The sequence below is a fragment of the Pleurodeles waltl genome, chromosome 8 (genome assembly GCF_031143425.1).
Source record: "Pleurodeles waltl isolate 20211129_DDA chromosome 8, aPleWal1.hap1.20221129, whole genome shotgun sequence".
Lineage (NCBI taxonomy): Eukaryota > Metazoa > Chordata > Amphibia > Caudata > Salamandridae > Pleurodeles > Pleurodeles waltl.
In genome coordinates this window covers 520835209-520853553 of record NC_090447.1, presented here as the reverse complement: position 1 = coordinate 520853553, position 18345 = coordinate 520835209, and the positions used below count along the sequence as shown (strand labels likewise).

At 46.4% G+C, this 18345-nt stretch overlaps 1 protein-coding gene across 1 annotated transcript in view; it reads left to right on the top strand.

The window, feature by feature from the left end:
- Nucleotides 1-11133: 11133 nt before the first annotated feature.
- The window catches only part of RAI2 (retinoic acid induced 2), a 144042-nt gene continuing 136830 nt past the window's right edge, over nt 11134-18345 (top strand). Inside the window, exon 1 of the mRNA XM_069204526.1 lies at nt 11134-11650. The gene's annotated coding sequence lies outside the window, so the exon portion shown is untranslated. The remainder of the gene's footprint in view (nt 11651-18345) is intronic.

Here is an 18345-nt window from a genome sequence, read left to right as displayed (position 1 = left end):
TGTGTCACTGTCTATAGGAGATTCACAAACAGCCCAACTACCCAGACAGGGAATCCACAAACAGTCAGAGTCACAGAATGCTTGAAGCATGAAAATGCCTACTTTCTAAAAGTGGCATTTTCAAACTAACAATTTAAAAAACAACTTCACTAACAGATGTATTTTTTAATTGTGAGTTCTGAGACCCCAACTTCCATATTTCTATCTGATCTCAAAGGAAAACTGCACTTTAAAGATATTTAAATGCAGCCCCTATGTTAACCTATGAGAGAGATAGGCCTTGCAACAGTGAAAACTGAATTTGGTAGTATTTCACTGTTAGGACATGTAAAACACATCAGTACTTGTCCCACCTTTAACATACACTGCACCTTGCCCGATGGGGCTACCTAGGGCCTACCTTAGGGGTGCCTTACATGTATAAAAAGGGATGGTTTAGGCCTTGCAAGTGGGTACACTTGCCAAGTCGTCAGATTGGCAGTTTAAAACTGCACACACAGACACTGCAGTGGCCGGTCTGAGCCATGTTTACATGGCTACTAATGTGGGTGGCCCAACCAGTGCTGCAGGCCCACTAGTAGCATTTGATTTACAGGCCCTGGGCACCTCTAGTGCACTTTACTAGGGACTTACTAGTAAATCAAATATGGCAATCATGGAAAAGCAAATTACACATACACTTTACACAGGAGCACTTGCACTTTAGCACTGGTCCTCAGTGGTAAAGTGCCCAGAGTACCAAAAACAGAGTCCAGCACACAGTCAAAACATGGGCAGTGGAGGCAAAAAAGCCAGGACAGACCATGCCAAGAATGCCAGGTCTAACACTGGTAAGCAAGGTTCAGGGGTGCCCCTAAATACTGGATTTCGGGGTGTTACAGGGGTCAGATGGTAGTAGTCAATGACTACTGTCCCTGTGGATGGCTACACCCTTCCTGTGCCCACTGCCTTTGGGGACGGGGCACATTCTTATCCTTATTGGTCCCTCAGCTCCAAAAAAAGATGGAGGATTCTGCAAAGAGGGGGGTCACTTCAGTTCTGGACACCTTAGGGGTGGTCCTACCTGCAGTGGTCACTCCTCCCTGCTTTACCTAATTTTCCCACCTGACCTGCAGTCAAAAGTTGGGCTTGGTCCGGGGAACAGATATCTCCACTAGCTGGAGTGCCTGGGGCACTATAACAAGAGCCCTAAGCCTTTGAGGCTCACCGCTAAGTGCTGCAGTTCCTGCAGGGGAGAGGTGTGAAGCACTTCCACCCAGAGCAGGCTTTGTTCCTGACCCCAGAGAGTACAAAGGCTGTCACCCTATAGGGTCAGAAACGTGCCTGCTAGTGGCAGGCTGCCACAGACCAGTCAGACGTACACTAGAGGGTTGGATAAAATACAGGGGGCATCTCTAAGATGCCCTCTGTTTGCATTTTACAATAAATCCAACACTGACATCAATGTGGGTTTATTGTGCTGAGAAGTATTATACCAAACTTCCAAGTCTTCAATGTAGCCATCATGGAGCTGTGGAGTTTGTAATGACAAACTTCTATCCCATGTGCTTAATATGGCCACACTGCACTTACAATGTCTAAGAATGGACCTAGACACAGTAAGGGGCATAATGCTCATGTACTATGTCCTCATCTGTGGTTTAGTGCACTCTGCCTTAAGGCTGTTAGGACTGGTATAAGGGTGACTTATCTGTGCCACAGGCAGTGGTCTGTGGGCATGGCACCCTGACAGGGATGCCATGTCAACTTTACCTTTTTCTCCCCACCAACACACAAATCTGCAATGGCAGTGTGCATGTGTTTGGTGAGGGGTTCTTCGGGGTGGCACAATACGTGCTGCAGCCCTTAGGGACCCTCCCTGTCTACAGAGCCCTTGGCACTACTGGTACCTTTTACAAGGGACTTAGCTGTGTGTCAGGGGTGTGCCAATTGTGGAAACAATGGTACAATTTAGGGAAAGAACACTGGTGCTGGGGCCTGGTTAGCAGGATCCCAGCACACACTTAGTCAAGTCAGCATCAATACCAGGCAAAAAGTGGGGATAACCGTGCTAAAAGGGGCACTTTCCTACAGGCTTCTTGAAGCTTTTGTGTTCCTGTAGCTTAAGAGAAGGGCAGACAACTGTCCCTTGGTGTCCACTTGTTGGTCTGAGGTACAAGTGGGAGCAGGTCCAGCCCTTAGGGTTCTCCTCACAGTTAACAGCACTGAAGTGCAGTCCTTCTGTCTCTCACAGGTCCAGGTCCAGTAATGTTCTAAAGAGGCTACTGGGGGTGCCACATTTATACACAGTGCTAGCCTGTCGGTGGGGGAAACACCTGACCTCCCTAACCAGTAGGGCAAAAGTTCCCAGGGGTGACCGTACCCACATTTGCAGCACCTCCTATGTGTTTTACTGTAAATTATTCCAGAGTGCCACTCTCTACCCAAAACCAACATTTCAGAACCTTTCTTCCCCTGTGCAGAACCTCCTGTGACCACTCAAAGGTGTGGTTATGATCATGGGTGCACACCTTCTTGTGGTCACTCTAAAGCAGTTCTGGGGGCAGCCCCTCTCCCACTGGGACTGGTGCTCAGCTGGCTAGCAAGAACATAGAAGGGGCAGACCCAGGCGTGAGATACATCTGCTGTACAGTGTAGGCATCCTCTGAAGTTAATTAAGTTCCTGAAGACCATCCTGTTAGGGGACAGACAATTGCACTCTCTTTGTCTCAGCTCCGGGAGCCACTTCACACCAATGTTGACATGTTTTAGGGGGTCAGAGCAAATGCACTGGGTCCGAGGTGGTAATGCCTCGGTGCAGAGAGTCAGAAAACCAGTAGCATCAGTTCACAAAAAGATGTGGGTGACTCTACAAAAAGAGGCATTTTTTTACATCGGTCGAGACATTTAAGATATAATAGAAGATCATGAGGAGGCCCAAAAAATTACCTGCATTCTATTGCCTTATTTTCAACATTCTTTTGGACTCATTCTTTCCACCTATGCATTTGGCCTATATACCCCATCCCCTTTACTCTTGGTTTCAACTCTCTTTTCTTTGGGTTTATTTTATGATGGCTGTGTGTCCAGTTTCTGATGCCTAAATGGCCCTTGCCTGAGTGTTCTTTACATAAACGTTAATTTGAAACAAGGACTCGAGGACGAGGCATATGAGGGAACTGGGAAGGCTACAGTGAAAATGGAATGATGACACTGGGACACAGGAGCACTAACACTGGGAAAACAGGCAAATAGTTTTTTTCCTTTGGGTCAGAATTCAATTGAACCAGATATAAAATAAATTAAAAAGGTAATAGTTGGCTGAATGCAAGATTGTGTTCCGGAAAGATATAAGGATGGTTTAACAGTTCTGAAAGAAATACACAATTACAAAATATAAACACACTAGGAGTGCAGACACTTGAAAGGATTTCAAAGGACAAACACTTTTTACACTAACAAAGGCACATTGACAACAGAACAGGATGACGCATTAAGGACACAGTGACACTGGGAGACTACCAGTGAAACAGGGGCTTTGGTGATGGCGATAAGAAGACACAGAAATTATAGCACAGTGACAAGAATATAGGCACATGGTGTATGGGCACCCAGTGACACTGACAATGAAAGTGACATAGTGACACTGACATTGGGACAATGACAAGAGCGAATGAGCACACATGGACAATGACTTGGAGAGTCACACGCTCCCATACATTGACAAGAAGAGGCTGCCTTAGGAGCCTGCAGACTTATTCACAAAGGAAGGACCCTCACAACAGGGAATCACAGACCTGAGAGATGATGGGCATGGGGTAATGGATATCAGCTCCAAGAGGGTTATGGCCCCAGCTAAACAGCTCTTCATAAGAAATCCTTCTCTGCCACGAGGAGAGAGAAAGGGCATGTACTAATTTTTAAAAGAAAAAGCCAGCAAGCCTTTATGACTATGAGAATGAAAACTGAAGTGACCAATTGTGTAAATAATATAGGTCTGCTCCAACAATTATGTTTGGTCCTGCTTTCAGAGTCTGGCTCACCCACTATCTCACATACACACTCTTTAGTTTTACATTGTATTTCAACACTATCCTAAGCCAAAGAAAATTTACACTGTAGAAGGTACCATATTTGTGAGTACTTCTGTATTTTAGAGAAGCAAACTAGTGTGCTTGTCCTCAGCTCACGTACGGCACACGCTGTAGAGGTGGGACAAAGAAAGGCTACATTTGCAGCTACAGTTTGGCTATCCAGCTGCAAATAACATATGTTTCTATTTCAACTATATCCACCCACAGCTATCCATAGATTATTCCACTACAGTCTAATATTTGTTTACTTAACATAATTAAAAATGCTGAGGTGTATAACCCCAACGAAAAAGTATAGCTGCAAAGTCCAAAAATCAAAAGTGTTTGCTAAAAGTAAACAACTGGCTGAAGGTGACTTTCGAGCCAGGGTACTAGTTCACAGCTCTCTCTGCAATGTTGATAAGAGTCAATGAAACGTATAGCATTCCTCCTCAGAAATGTGATTACTGCCCAGTAAATATATGACAGGCCTCCAGAAAATTCTGAAACTGTCCAACGAAAGTCTTGAAGCGAGGCTGAGAAGTGTTGGTTCTTTTAATAAGCACTAAAGCAGCCCTAGTGAGAAACATTGGAACGGCTCAGGAAAAGAATACCATTCCCACTCAGACGCACTGAGTTACTGAGATGCATCAGTACTCTGTAGTGTCTGCGGATGCAGTTGGATGCTCACAGAAATGACGACGCAGACACAGGTTAGATTGTATCATAGTGTCATGGGTAAGAGGATATGCTTGCCGACCTCGGACTTTGCTAGTATACTCCACGTTTCTCCTCGCCCACTTGCCACGCGTTTATTGAACTCATCGCCCAGGTGACCTTAGGGCAGAACCTAATTACATAGCAGAGAAGGGGGAAAACGGGCAGCTCCTCCCACCCCTTCTGGAATGCCCTCATTGGTAGTGTCCTGCGACCAGTTGCGTCACTGGTGCGACACTACATTCCTCCCAAAAACAGAAACAGCACTAAACACACAAAACATCACTTGTGATTACACTTGATGATCTTGCAGCCTCGAAGACGGAGCAGGATTGCTACGTAAACCATATCAAGTATTTCTGGATCTGTCAGAACTTGTAACTTGACCCGGGACACCTGCTAACGCAGCATCCTGGACCAAAGATTGCGGACTTGCCTTAGGCAATTCTGGATCAGACGGATTGCAGTCGTCCCTGTCAGGTTAGGACAACTGATCGTCTGTCAGCAACGGCGTGTCAGCCATCCGCCTGTTAGCTGGCGAAAAATGAAACCTCTTGAACAATGAAATGTTTCTGGTAATGACGTTAGTTCCACGTTGGGCCACAATCGACGATCCATTCCGACGTACAATGGTCCACGGATTCGGATCAAACGGCATGCGGAATTTGCTGGCTGGGGAAAGTTCTTTCAGCAATACTTGACCACCGGCTCTTAGATCTGATGGGCGAGCTTGACGTCGGCGACTGGCATTGCGATTTGTAGTAAACTGTCGCTGGCAGATATGATCAGCATCGATAGGATCTGGGATCCAGGACCAGTGGTGCGGGATGGAGTCAACTACTGCCCTCCCAAGTGCCACATGTCCGGGAGCTCGGCTTGTCGTGGAGTGAGGGGTCTGGCGATAATTCCGCAGCACTGAATACATGGCATACTCACTGGATTGGCCACCTGCATTGGCAATGCGTATCACCTTGCTTAGTGTCCGCATAAGACGTTTGACCTCACTGTTAGCCTGAGGCCAAAGTGGAGTGATCTGACGATGCCGGGTGCCAGCATTCTCGACGTAATTAGCCAGATCTCGGCTCTGAAAAGGTGGGCCATTGTCCGTTTTGATCTCAGATGTGAGACCATGAGTGGCTATGATCTTCTCAATATGTGGTATCACCACGTCTGCGTGAGAGCAGGGATAATCTCCACCTAGGGGTATTTCGAGATGTCATCAATCACGACCATGGTGTGCTGGCCATCAGGAAAACTCCCAAAATCTAAACTGCCAGACACCCAGGGGGAGTGAGGACCGGGTTCGGTTTCAACAGGAGCCAGTCGGCTGGGTTCCCCAGATGCTTGCACCATTCACATGATCTCACAACTCCCTCCACCTGTTCATCAATTAACGGAAACCAGACTTTTGACCTCAGATGACTTTTTGTTTTCACTATGCCTTGGTGACCATTGTGAACCAGTTGCACTACCCTGGTGGTGAGGGATGACAGGATCACTAGTCGGCATCCTCTCAATAAACACACATCCGTGTCTACGGTTAGTTCGTCATGGACATGTTACAAACTTTCTATGATCCGTTTGGAGACAGGAGTCAGCGCTAACAGTTGTTTCTTTACAGCGAACCATTGGTTATTCTGGATGGCTTTTAATGCCCTCTGAAGACACTCATCATGTGCCATTGCTTGGACTATTGCATCGATGGACAGTGGCAGGGGTCTGGACCTGTCAGAGATATACCTCACATGCTCCTCGGTTTCATCCGCTTCATGAACCTCACTGGCAGAGGCTGCTTTGGGGTGTAGAGACAGATAATCTGCTGGATTGTTGGAACCCGGGCGATATTCCAACCGGCACCCATAGTCTTGCAACAAGAGCATCCACTTCTCGATTCTTGGAGGGGGTTTTGACGCAGTGCCATTGAACAGGGGTATGAGACACTTATGAACAGTGGTTACTAAGAAAGGGCGGCCGTACACATAGATGTGGAAGAGTTTGCAACCCAGGTGCACTGCAATGGCTTCCTTCTCTATTTGCGAGTATCTTTGCTCCGTGTCAGTTAATGATCTACTCGCAAAGGCTACTGGGAAACATTCCTCGCTTTCCCGTTTTTGAGATAACACAGATCCCAAACCTTTTGGGCCAGCATCAACAGCGACTTTAGTTTCCTTGCAGGGATCAAAATACCTCAGAACTGTGTCACTGCACAGGGCTTCTTTGATGGCCTCAAAAGCAGTCTGTTGGGCCGTTCACCATGTCCAAGGTTCTGATAAATCGACCACAATAGTTCGCCATCCCTAAAAAAAACTCCTGATTTCAGTTACACAGGCCGGAGGAGGTGCATCTTTAATGTCCGTACTTTGTCTGGATCAGGCGCCACCCCGTCGGCGGAGAATACATACCCAAAGAATTGTATTCTGTTTGTTAAAAATTCACAATTTCGGCGGTGAAGGGTCAGAACTGATTCTTGGATCCTGTGCAGCACGTTTTTGAGTCAAGAGTGGTGTTCCGCTATGGTTGGTGCATAAATCAGGATGTCATCGCTGACGTTAATTGTGCCTGGAAGGTCTACCAGCAGCTCATGTATCACATTTTGAAAAGCCTCAGCTGCACTTGAGATACCAAAATTCAATTGCCTGTATCTCCTTAACCCGACATGTGTCGAGAATGTTGTGATGTAACGCGATTCTTTGGCTAGGACCAGTTGGTGATATCCTGAATGCAGATCGTGCTTTGAAAGCCAGCAAAACCCACTGAGCTCACCTATTATGTCATCAATCGTTGGTGCTAAATGTCTTTCACACTTGATAGCAACATTGGGAAGGCGCATTTCCACGCAGATGCGGACCTCTCCAGGTAGCTTGGGCTTCTGTGCAACTACGATTGGCGAAACCCAGGGCGTCGGTCCCGTGACTCGTTCTATAATGCCGGCCTCTTCGAGGTGACTCATTTCTTTCTCCACCTGTGGTCTGAGGTGGAATGCGATACGACGGTGTCGAAGTGCGACGGGTTGTATGGTTTTATCAATGTGTAATTTCACCTCCTTGTGACGTAGCCATCCGATTCCTTCAAATACCTTCTGGTACCGATTAAGGAGCTCTGTCACTGACTCCTGATGCATGCCAAAAGCGAAGGTGACCACTCCTAGGTCTTCTGCTGCCTGGCATCTAATAGCATTACATGTCCTTCTTCCGCCATGTATACTTTGGTGTGGACTGTTTTGGACTTGTACCTGATGGTGGTTTGGAATGCGCCTTTCAGAGCAAGCGGTGTACTTTGTCCATAGGCATAGACTTTGATCTTGGCTTTGGTTAAGACTGGAATTGGAACCACCTGATGGTATACATCTGCAGCAAGAATATTTATAGAGGCTCCGGTGTCAACAACGGCTAGTTTTGAATGGGTGCCTACTTGGATCTGGCACTGTGGTAGCTTCTTCGACGACTGGGCAGTGTTGCTGACAGTAAACAAGGAATGGATAACATGTTCTTCTGCTTCATCGTCATCCATGTTGCTGTCTTGTTCTGACTTGCTTGTGGTTGTATTGACAGAGGCATTTCCAGTATGTGTTTTACCTGACCCGCACACTTTTACAAAATGATGTAGCTTTCCACAGCTGGCGCGCTTCTTTCCCCTCGCTGGGCAATCAGTCTGCCTGTGTGACAGTCCACCGCAGTATCCACACTGTCTTGGCAGTGTTTTGTTGCTTCCATATTTTGTCTTGTTCGAGGATGTGGTCATCGCATTTACAGCTTCCTCCTTGATCGGTCTTTCGAGTGCGACCACCATATGAGAGGCCCGGGCTTTCGACAACTCTTTTGTGCGCCCCATCGTGAGGATGTCGGGTAGGGATCTTCCTGTTTCCTCAGGTATCCTTTCTCTAAGCTTTACTGACGCACACCCTTGTATTATTTGTCCTCTTTTCTCCTCCGTCTCATCTGCAAACGTGCACGTGCTGGCTAGGTCTTTTAGCCTCATGTGGAATGGGTCTCTTGATTCTTCTGCTTGCTGTCGGGCTTGTCTGAACAAAAAATATTCATAGTCCGTGTTGGCCATGGGTTCAAAATGTCTATTTAGTGCAGCTATCAGTGTTGTATGTGTTTTGGATGTGTCTTCAGGGAGGTTTTTCGATATTTTGTAGACGTCTTTACCTCCTAAATGAAGGATCATGTCTCGTTTTTGTGCATTTTCAACTTTGGTAGCCTTGAAGAATAATAGGACTTTCACCACCCAGTCTTTCCATCGTGGAGTTTGCGCTGATGGGGCCCCTTCGACGACAAAAGGTTCAGCTGGTGGAATTACAGACATGGTGGGTTGCTGCAGGCAAGTCGGATTTTTATTTTTTATTTTCTGTGTGAGGTGGCTTTAATTGTTCCCACAGTAGTGCTTGACACAAAGATCAGTTTTTCTCTATTGTCTGTGAGGTTACCTTTCAAACGTGCTTGTACTGCCTTGGAAGCGTGTGGAAGCTGTGATGTGCCCAGTACTATGATGGAGCAACCGCGTGGACAGCCCCACCTTGCTTTGATCCGGTGTCTGTACCATTTATTGTGATTTATTGTTTTTTAATGCCCTGCGCGTGGACAGCACCACGTGGACAGCACCACGTGGCAGCGCGGAGCCTGAAGTCTCTGGGGTTTTCCGTATGCCTGTAACTGTGGGCAGAGCTGAGGAAGAGGGCCCTGACAAAGCCGCACTTGACACGTAGCCAAGGAGCGGCGCGGCCTGGGATCGGAGTTGAACCAGCATACAGGGCGGGGCCTGCTGGTAGGCCGCATGTGTCTTCATGCTTTCCAGCAGCGTGGCACTCACCGGACTAGGTGCAGGCGGGGCAGATGGCCTCACGCAGCCTTTGGGTTACCGCCTGGACACCGGACTAGACAACACGGCCCACGTGGCACGAGCACCACAGATGGAGCGGCCGCCACGGGGCTGGGCACACGGTAGGGTCAGCCCCTCGTTGCCAAATTGTAGTGTCTGCAGATGGATGCTCACAGAAATGACTACACAGACACAGGTTAGATTGTATTGTGGTGTCGTGGGTAGGAGGATATGCTTGCCGACCTCGGACTTTGCTAGTATACTCCGCGTTCCCCCTCGCCCACTTGCCACTTTATTTAACTCCTCACCCATGTGACTTTAGGGCAGAACCTAATTACATAGCACAGAAGGGGGAAAACGGGCAGCTCCTTCTGGAATGCCCTCATTGGTATTGTCCCGCGACCAGTTGCGTCACTGGCGCGACACTACATACTCCTCAAAATCAGCCTGGAAGTCCACTGAGATTTATTGCGACTATTCATAAAACAAGTATCAATGTTGTTGAAAAGTATTCATCTTGTCCCACTGAGGTGTTTCTTGCGGACAGATTTCAATGTATTTCAAGCTCCTTCATGTGGGGATCCAAAGAGTTTGCATAATAATCTTTTTATAAATAAAAAATGAACTAATGTTGCAATAATATGATGGGTTCCTGAATTAAAGTGAATTTAGGAATCTCATCAGTTACGAAATAGCACTGTATCTTGGCTCCTCCACGAGTATCTCTCAAGCTTATTTTGCCATTATGCTCTTTTCTTGCCGTGGCAACAAATGAAATGTGCCTATAGATTGACTGTTTATTTGCCACACGTTTTCCCAAATCGTCTCTATTTATAACCATTAAATCCATATGTTGCCCCTCCCAAAGTGACTCAAAACTCATTGAGTGATACTCATTTTCCCAAGAACGGTTCATTTTGATTTGTCTTCATCGAGCTACTGGCACGAGGGGCTTTAAATCCTAGATTTGTCATGAATTTCCTAGAATTGTATATGGTGATAATCACCTGTGCCCACGCCCACTGTCAAAACTAGCAAGTGCACGCAGCGAGTACGTAGGCGAGTGCGGGACAACCTTTCCTGCCATATTTCTGTTCAGGTCAGGCCCATAGGTAGGCTTATAATTTTGGGGGTCATGTTTCCCAGAAAAAAACATCATGGGGGTCTAGGTGGGGACGGTCATTTTCAGATTTATCTTGAAATAATACTATATTATTGTAAGATAATAAAGTACATAATACTTTTCATTGCACAGTTTAAAGTACTGTAGATATTCTACCCACAAATATTTAGTTAACCACAGTAGACAATTGTTTATTTTAAAGCACATTAGGTATGAAACATTATTTAAAACAATAAATCATTTTAGAGAGGTAATGGAGATTGCACACTATGTTTTTTAAGTAGACGGACAGTGGTCAGAGTCCTCATTTAAAGAAATCAGCCACAAATACGTTTGAGAGAGGAGTGCAAAAACAGGAGTGCTCACTGATTGGACCTGTATTTACTCTTGGCATCACAACAGAAAACAAGAGAGCTGGAAGAGAGATAAAGGGACAGCAGTGTAGAGAACAATGAGAAAAGGGTGACGTAAAGAGGGAAAGAAATAGAAATAAGGAAAGAGGGCGAGATAAAACAGGGAGAGAAAGATAGATCCGTGTGAGGAAAAGGAAAGAGAGAGGTTGGGTAACTAGAGGAGAATGAGACGCGGGCAGAGAGGCACTGGCAGACAGCAGGCGAGCGGCGGCGGAGGAAGGGGGAGGGGGAGGGCGGGTGGCGGTGGGCAGCTGCGGCGGAGGTCCCCGGCACAGTTCCTGGTTACATCTCTGAAGACAGGAGCGGCCGAGGCGGGCGGCCCCGGGCACAGGTGTACAGAGAGGCGGTCAGGCGCCGCCCCTCGGTGAAGGGCCTCCTGCTACGCAGCGCGGCCGTCGGCAGCCTCCCGGGCTCAGAGAGGATGAGGGAGCCCAGGCCGCGCGCGCACCGCCCGCAGCCCAGGGGGGACTGACGCCGCCTATGGAGCCCCGTTAGGACCCGGCACCCCTCCGAAGCACTGCAAGGTGAGACGAGGACGCCGGGGTTGGGGCACGGCCCGCTGAAGGGAGGGGGCAGTCTGGACGGCAGAGCTGCTAACATCCCCGGGTACTGCGAGGGCAGCGGGTGTGCGACAGGCTCTGCTGTGCATTGGGGCCCTAGCTATGGAAAAGAGTGAGGGTGTCAGGTCGGCGAACCCCTTTTTAGCACTGCTGTGGGGGCGGGGGCATTTTAATCATACACTTCTCAGCGATGTCCAGGCTCTCCTTGCATGTTCTTATTACGCCTTGAAATGTCGTATATGGAAAATCAACAAATGCCCGGGTTTTTTTTCTGTGCAGCGCACATGCTCCTTTCCTGACAGCTAGCGGGGCTCAGGACCCCATGGCACACTGAATCCTGAGAGGGAGAGGGGTGCCGGCCTCGGGGGCAGATTCTTTCCTCGTGAAAACGCAATTACATCCAGATCCCTACCTAATCCGATTGCCTGCCCATCCCCCTCGGTTTTCGCGTTTATGTTTGGTGGGTTGAGTTGTCTTTGCACATTGCCTTTCCAATTTGCACACACTACTGCAGTAGAAGGTTCGCGCAACCTCTAAATAAACCCGTTCCAGGCAGACCTTGTACAGCTTTCCTGAAAGGGGCACAGATGGGCGCAGGCGGGCACTAGCCGGGTGTGTTGGATGATGCTGGGCTTTGTTTAATCATGCAGGCGCTACAGGGTTAAAAGTCGTGCATTTGCGATAGCACAAGCCAGGTATAAGAGCCATTGCTGCTCTTTCTACACTCTACAATATGCAATTATGATATGCTGTTATAAAATATTATATGTAAAATAACACACTACATTTATGATAGAATACGATTTTAGAGGATATAATATAGCCTAATATAATAAGACGATTTAGTATATTATAAAGCGATTGATAAAATATGTTGACTATCTACGTTTCCCACGTGTCATGTCAAAAGCCTGATATTTCTTGCCTACATAAATGCTGTAGCTGTCAGAGCCTTCTGGGAAACCGAGCCTTTTGTTTCCACCACCACAGAATGAGATCTGCATATTCAGTGGAATGCAGTCACATCACAGTTGCTGTTTTGGGGTGAGACGTGTTGCCAAACAGCTGCTGCTTTGTCTTGCAGTCCCACGGGAGCGGGTTTTTTCGGGTTGTGTTTTTTTGGAAACGCATGGAATACGCTGTGTAAATGACGGAGGTGAAGAGTGGCACGTACACGGGATAACATAAACAACATTGAATTTGACTGGGTAGAGTGGTTGGGCGTCAATATTTGGGAGTAGAATGGGGGCTGGATCATTAATTAGTATTGAGGGGGAGGGGTTGCTAACGCAGGCTTTGATGCGGACAGACGTAAGCTAACAATAGCAAAATGTGAGCCTCACTTGCAGCTATCAAATAATTATGAGTCTGTGGATGCTTTAGCGGCTTCTTTTTTGCCCCGCACCTCCAAGGGAACACCTGAACAAAATATAGGTCGTTTGTATCGCCATTAGAGAATATCCTATTCGGGTGGTTGAATTGTATAAATTCGTAATTAACCGCTAAGGGTTAACCTCTTCGGGAAGGGCCTGCGTCGCCTTTCATCCTTCCAAGGTCCTTAACCTGAATACCGCCCGTATGAGAAATAGAAACATGCGTCTGAAAACAGCGTCGCGAGGCATCTAGGTTGTGATACCGAGCGCTATCCAAAACAGATGCTATTTATCTTTTCAAACGTAGCCTCTCCTGAGGCAACCAAGGGCTCTACAGAAATGATGGCGCCTGTCGGAACTAATGACGCGTGCCCGCCCAAGATATGAAATGCCGTGCTATTTTGAACAAAACATGACGAATGGGGGTTCTGGGGCCCCACCATTGGAGATCACGGCAGCCTTCCCAGTAGCCACCCAGCCCTGCCTCATGTTAGTAAGTCCCCTTGAAGATAGGATGTATCTAGTATCTAGGAATATGTGCGCCGAGCCAGGCTGAGGTGAGTGTCGGTCTGTCACGGGGTTACTCCCAACGTATTATTGTGTGGGTTCTGGGGACATGCACATAAACGCTCTTTGTCACGGTCTAGGTATGGCTGTGTAACATCCCCGACTCATCCTGCTCACATAGCTTGCACTGTCTGTTGCGAGTGCATCTTTTCAGGGTCATTTGCATTGCCTGAAAAGTACTAAAAGCGCCGTTTGCAGGAAGAACAATAAAAAAACATTTTGCATCTGCAAATCAGCCCAAATGTCATTGGGGAGTTGCACCGGTGCCAATGCAATCTATGTAATCTGGAACTGTAAGTGCACACTTGGACCAGTTCCCTAGCTAAATCCCTTGTAATATTTCTCCGAGAACTGACAACAATTTGCAGCTGAACACCGAGGCCCCTGTCGTGTACTTAAGGCTACGAAACGAACAGTTCCTTTGTACACATAAAAAACACACGTGATGACCGTTTCATGCTGTCGGGCACAGTATATAAAGTGCACTGTACCCAGAGACACTTATTTGTCCGTGATTGTGCCAGTAGTTAGTGCTACGCAGCGCTTGAAAAGGAAATATACAAGTGCAGGTACTTATTGTCCCAGCGTACACTTTGATGCTGAGAAGTGCCAGTGCTCTCCCATTAAAACCATTGGAGCAGTGCTGAGAAGCGCCAGTACTATACCTTCAATATTAAAGACATGCTGATACTGAGTAATTGATTGTCGTCGTTTTGGATTAATGGATGTTTGAATGCTAGTGTCGATAGGAATATGTATGGATGAATTGCTGATTGGGCGCATGGATGATGCACTGAGTAATGGCTGTTTGGGTACATGGGTGGATGGATGATTGATGGAGCTATGGGCGGAAGGATCGATGGTTCAGGTGTAGCAAGAGAAACATGACCGTAGACGTATACAGAGGCAGAAATATTCATAAAATTTAAGTTTACTCTCTTGGTTAGAATTGTCTAAATTTTATATTAAAATTGTTAGTCGAGTGTGTAAATGGTATATTTAAATGCAGTAATTTGGTATTGTAAATGTGTTTTGCGCTTTTTGTAACCCGAGAGTAATAACAAAAAAATAGATAGGCATGGTGGTGGGTGCGGACACCGGACAGCCTGTGTCGGTGTCAGTTGAGGAGATATACCCGATTACAGGTAATTCGGCTAGTTGGGGGGGAGAGGCGAGCAAGTCATAGCCTCTCACCCCCTCCCCGTCGGAAACCAAGGCACAAAACATGCAAGTATCTGTCCTGAAGGTAGAGGAGGCTGCCAGAGCCGCAGACATTTGCAATTGCATCTGGAGCGTCGTTGTGTGGTTCTCCTGGCCTGCACACTACACTGCCGCTTTTCACAGAGCTTCAGTTTTTGGAGGCAGGATGAAAGAGGGGCCCTGGGGGATAGAAGGACGATACTCCACTGCGCAGGAAGCGGGCCAGGCAGAAGACGAAGACGAGGACGGGCAGAGGCAGACGGCACCTCCTAATGAGATCCGGGATGGCTGCCCTCGTGACCGCAAGTGGAACTGGCAATGGCTGCCGGGACTTGCACCGCGAGGGTTCTATCCGGAGGCTCTACAGTAGAAGTACAAGGTGCACTTTCACACAGGATGCTGTTCTTACAGACACCTAGGTGCTCGAGAAACCACCACACCTACCTGCTGGGGGAGCCATCTCCCATTACGAGCAAGGCACCACGCACACACACGTATCACATCTATATAAACTACAGACACGCCGACAAATGTTCATTAATTCTACTCCTACACAAACTAAATACAAGGCACTTATTTAAGAGGGCCTAGCGCCTCCTTGGGACAAAGCGTCATTTTTTTTATGCTAACGTGGCCCTAGCCAGATTTGCAGTGCCATATTTACAAATTGGCGCAATGTATGCATTGTGCCCCTTTGCAACCCCTTGCGCCACATTATACCTCCACCAAGCATAATGTATGCAAGGGGGGCGTTCCTTCGTTGGGGGGGGGGGGAATAAAATGTCGCAAAGAAATCTAAAAGATTTCTTTGCGCCATTTTTCTCAGCATTTTTAACGCCTGCTCAGAGCAAGCATTAAAAGGGGGCACACCATTGGTTCCAGTGGTCCCGTATCTACTGTTCAGGTTTAATGCCAACATTTTGGCGCTAACAATGAACAGTACATCAATAGCGACAACATTTCTGACGCTACTGCCCCCTACTTTGCGCCATGGTGTGCCGTATTTTAAATACAGCACACACATGCTGGCGATAGTGGGGCGCTAAGGGGTGCAAGAAAGTGGCACTGCACTGGGTGCAGTGCTACGTCTTAAATATGCCCTGAAATTCCACAGACATTTGAACTGATTTACATATAGTTACATATGGTTATGATTTATTAATTCTTCTGCATATGTACGTCTGTTTATTATGTATCTGTATGCCTGTATCTCTATATGTATTTATATAATTGTGTATTTATGTATCTGTAATTATGTGTATGGACACACCTGTCAATGTATATGTCTGTGTGCCTGTCTGTCTGTGAATCTCTCTGCCTGTGTAAGTATATGTATGTGTTTATCTGTCTATTTGTGTACTTACATATCAGTAATACTGTGTATGTATGTATATGTGCCAGTCTTTGTCTATGTGTGAAAGTAGCCGCATCACTCCGTGTGTGCACGAGCTGTCTGTGTATCTGTATATGTGTATCTGCACGTTTGTATACATTTGTTGTTTTTATATATTTATGTATCCTGTGCATATGTTTGTTTATGTATGTATCCTTATGCATGTATCTGTGTATGTACGTCTGTATCTGTCTACCGCTTGGTAGATTTTTGGGCCTATCTAGGTTTGTATGTTTATACATGTATAATATTTGTCTATATGTATCTGGCAAGCTGTATGTATGTACCTGTGTGTCTTGTACACTTCTGTCTCTAGGTCTGCTTTAAAACGTACGCGTGTTTCTGTTTGCCTCGGTCAATATATGTGTCTATGGGCCTGCGTCTTCTGTTTAGGCAGCATGTTTGTTTATTTCTTTGTGTGTGTCTAGCCTTCTGGCTGTTCTGTCTGCTTCGGAAACTCTTTGTTCACCCCGCTGTCTTGTGCATGAACGTGCTGGTGTGTGTATTGCCCGTCACGCCCAGTGCACCCCAACTATTGCTGGTTAACCAGTTCTTCGCCGTGACCATGCTGCCTGCTAAGCGTACACATCCAGCATGCTTCCGTTATGTTTATATGCGGAAGTGGGTGGCTGTGTGACGCCTGCTGAAGTTTCATCGCAGTGCCCTGTTCGCATAATTCTTAGTGGTGAAGGGGAATATTGTTGCCCCTCCCACCTCGGCACCCTTATTGCTGGGGTTTGATGATCTCTGTGCTATGTTCATGTGGACCGTTGGATATTTGAGAACACTTTTTTGTACAGGCCGTTTCGGAATCTACTGTTGTCTGTTGTGGTGTAAGAATTGTCAGTGTGTGTACCCACATGGGGTCTGTGTGCGTGCGGTCATACATTTGTGTGTGCCATGCTATGTAATTTATTATACTTATTGTGTACCTATTCTATCATGTTATATATTCTTGACATGTGGTTCGGAGAGAAACACGTTATAGATAGGGCTCTTGGTTTCATTTTTTTACATATTGTATTTATACTTAGTTTTGATCCTATACATATATGTGTATACTTTGTGTTCTGTGAGGAAAGGAAGTTGCAACTAGTATATTTTCACATTTAATTAGCAGATATATGTACACTGCACGTAAAGCCTACCAGAATCTACCACTGTAAGAAGTCATATATGAAGCAGCATTGGCTGTGCAGCCTTTAAGGTCATCTTATCTGATGCTTATTCCCCAGTGTAGCCCATCTTCACCGATATTGCCTGGTAGTCATGAGTGACAGCATGGAAAGTCACTGAGAAGAAGACATACTTCTCTGTTTTTCAGTTTCCAAAAATAAATGTAGACAGTTTACTTGTTTGTGTAATAATCAATTAAAAAAGGGAAGCTAAAGACCGTGATTCTGAGTTTATTGCAATGAAGGTGCTATATATTGCAGCTGATAAATAACGATACTGTGGGGTTCGTTAGTTATCTAGTGCGATCCATAACGCCTATCACAAGTTTTTGGGGAATAAAGTGCATATTTTGGACCTTACCACTCCAAAATCCGCATGGTACAGTAAATACTGTACACTTTTCCCCTGATAGATTCCGCATGTTTGTCCCATCGAAATTTAACGAAGGGTGAGACATTCAAAACCCGGGAATTACCAGATGTGATAAATGGCACTCAAATCAGCATTCCTGTCCCTATACAAACAGCAGTTTACACAGCGGTTGAGAGAGTCAGACCAACTTGTAATCAGGGCATCAGAGCCTTACTTACAAAGCAGTTGTGGTGCCAACACTCCTCCAAAACACAGAATGTTATTGGCCACTCTGCCCATAGCCTCACTGCAGCGATTTTAGGATTACTTTTTTCAATTTAATCAAGTTCATTGACTATTTCTCACAACTGGAGTCCTTTAAAATTTAAGGTTAGCGCCTGTCTTTCTGTCTTTGGTGCCTTGAAACAAACATTAACTCCCAAATGGGAAATTATGTTTGCCTGTATTTTTACTTTTGTCCACTGATGTTTGTCTGTGTTTGATTTTGACCTTGGTAAGGGGTGATAAAATGAATAGGTTAGTCATTGGACATCTTGCGAATTCTGCAGATTTTTGTATATAAAGTCATCAGTAGTGAC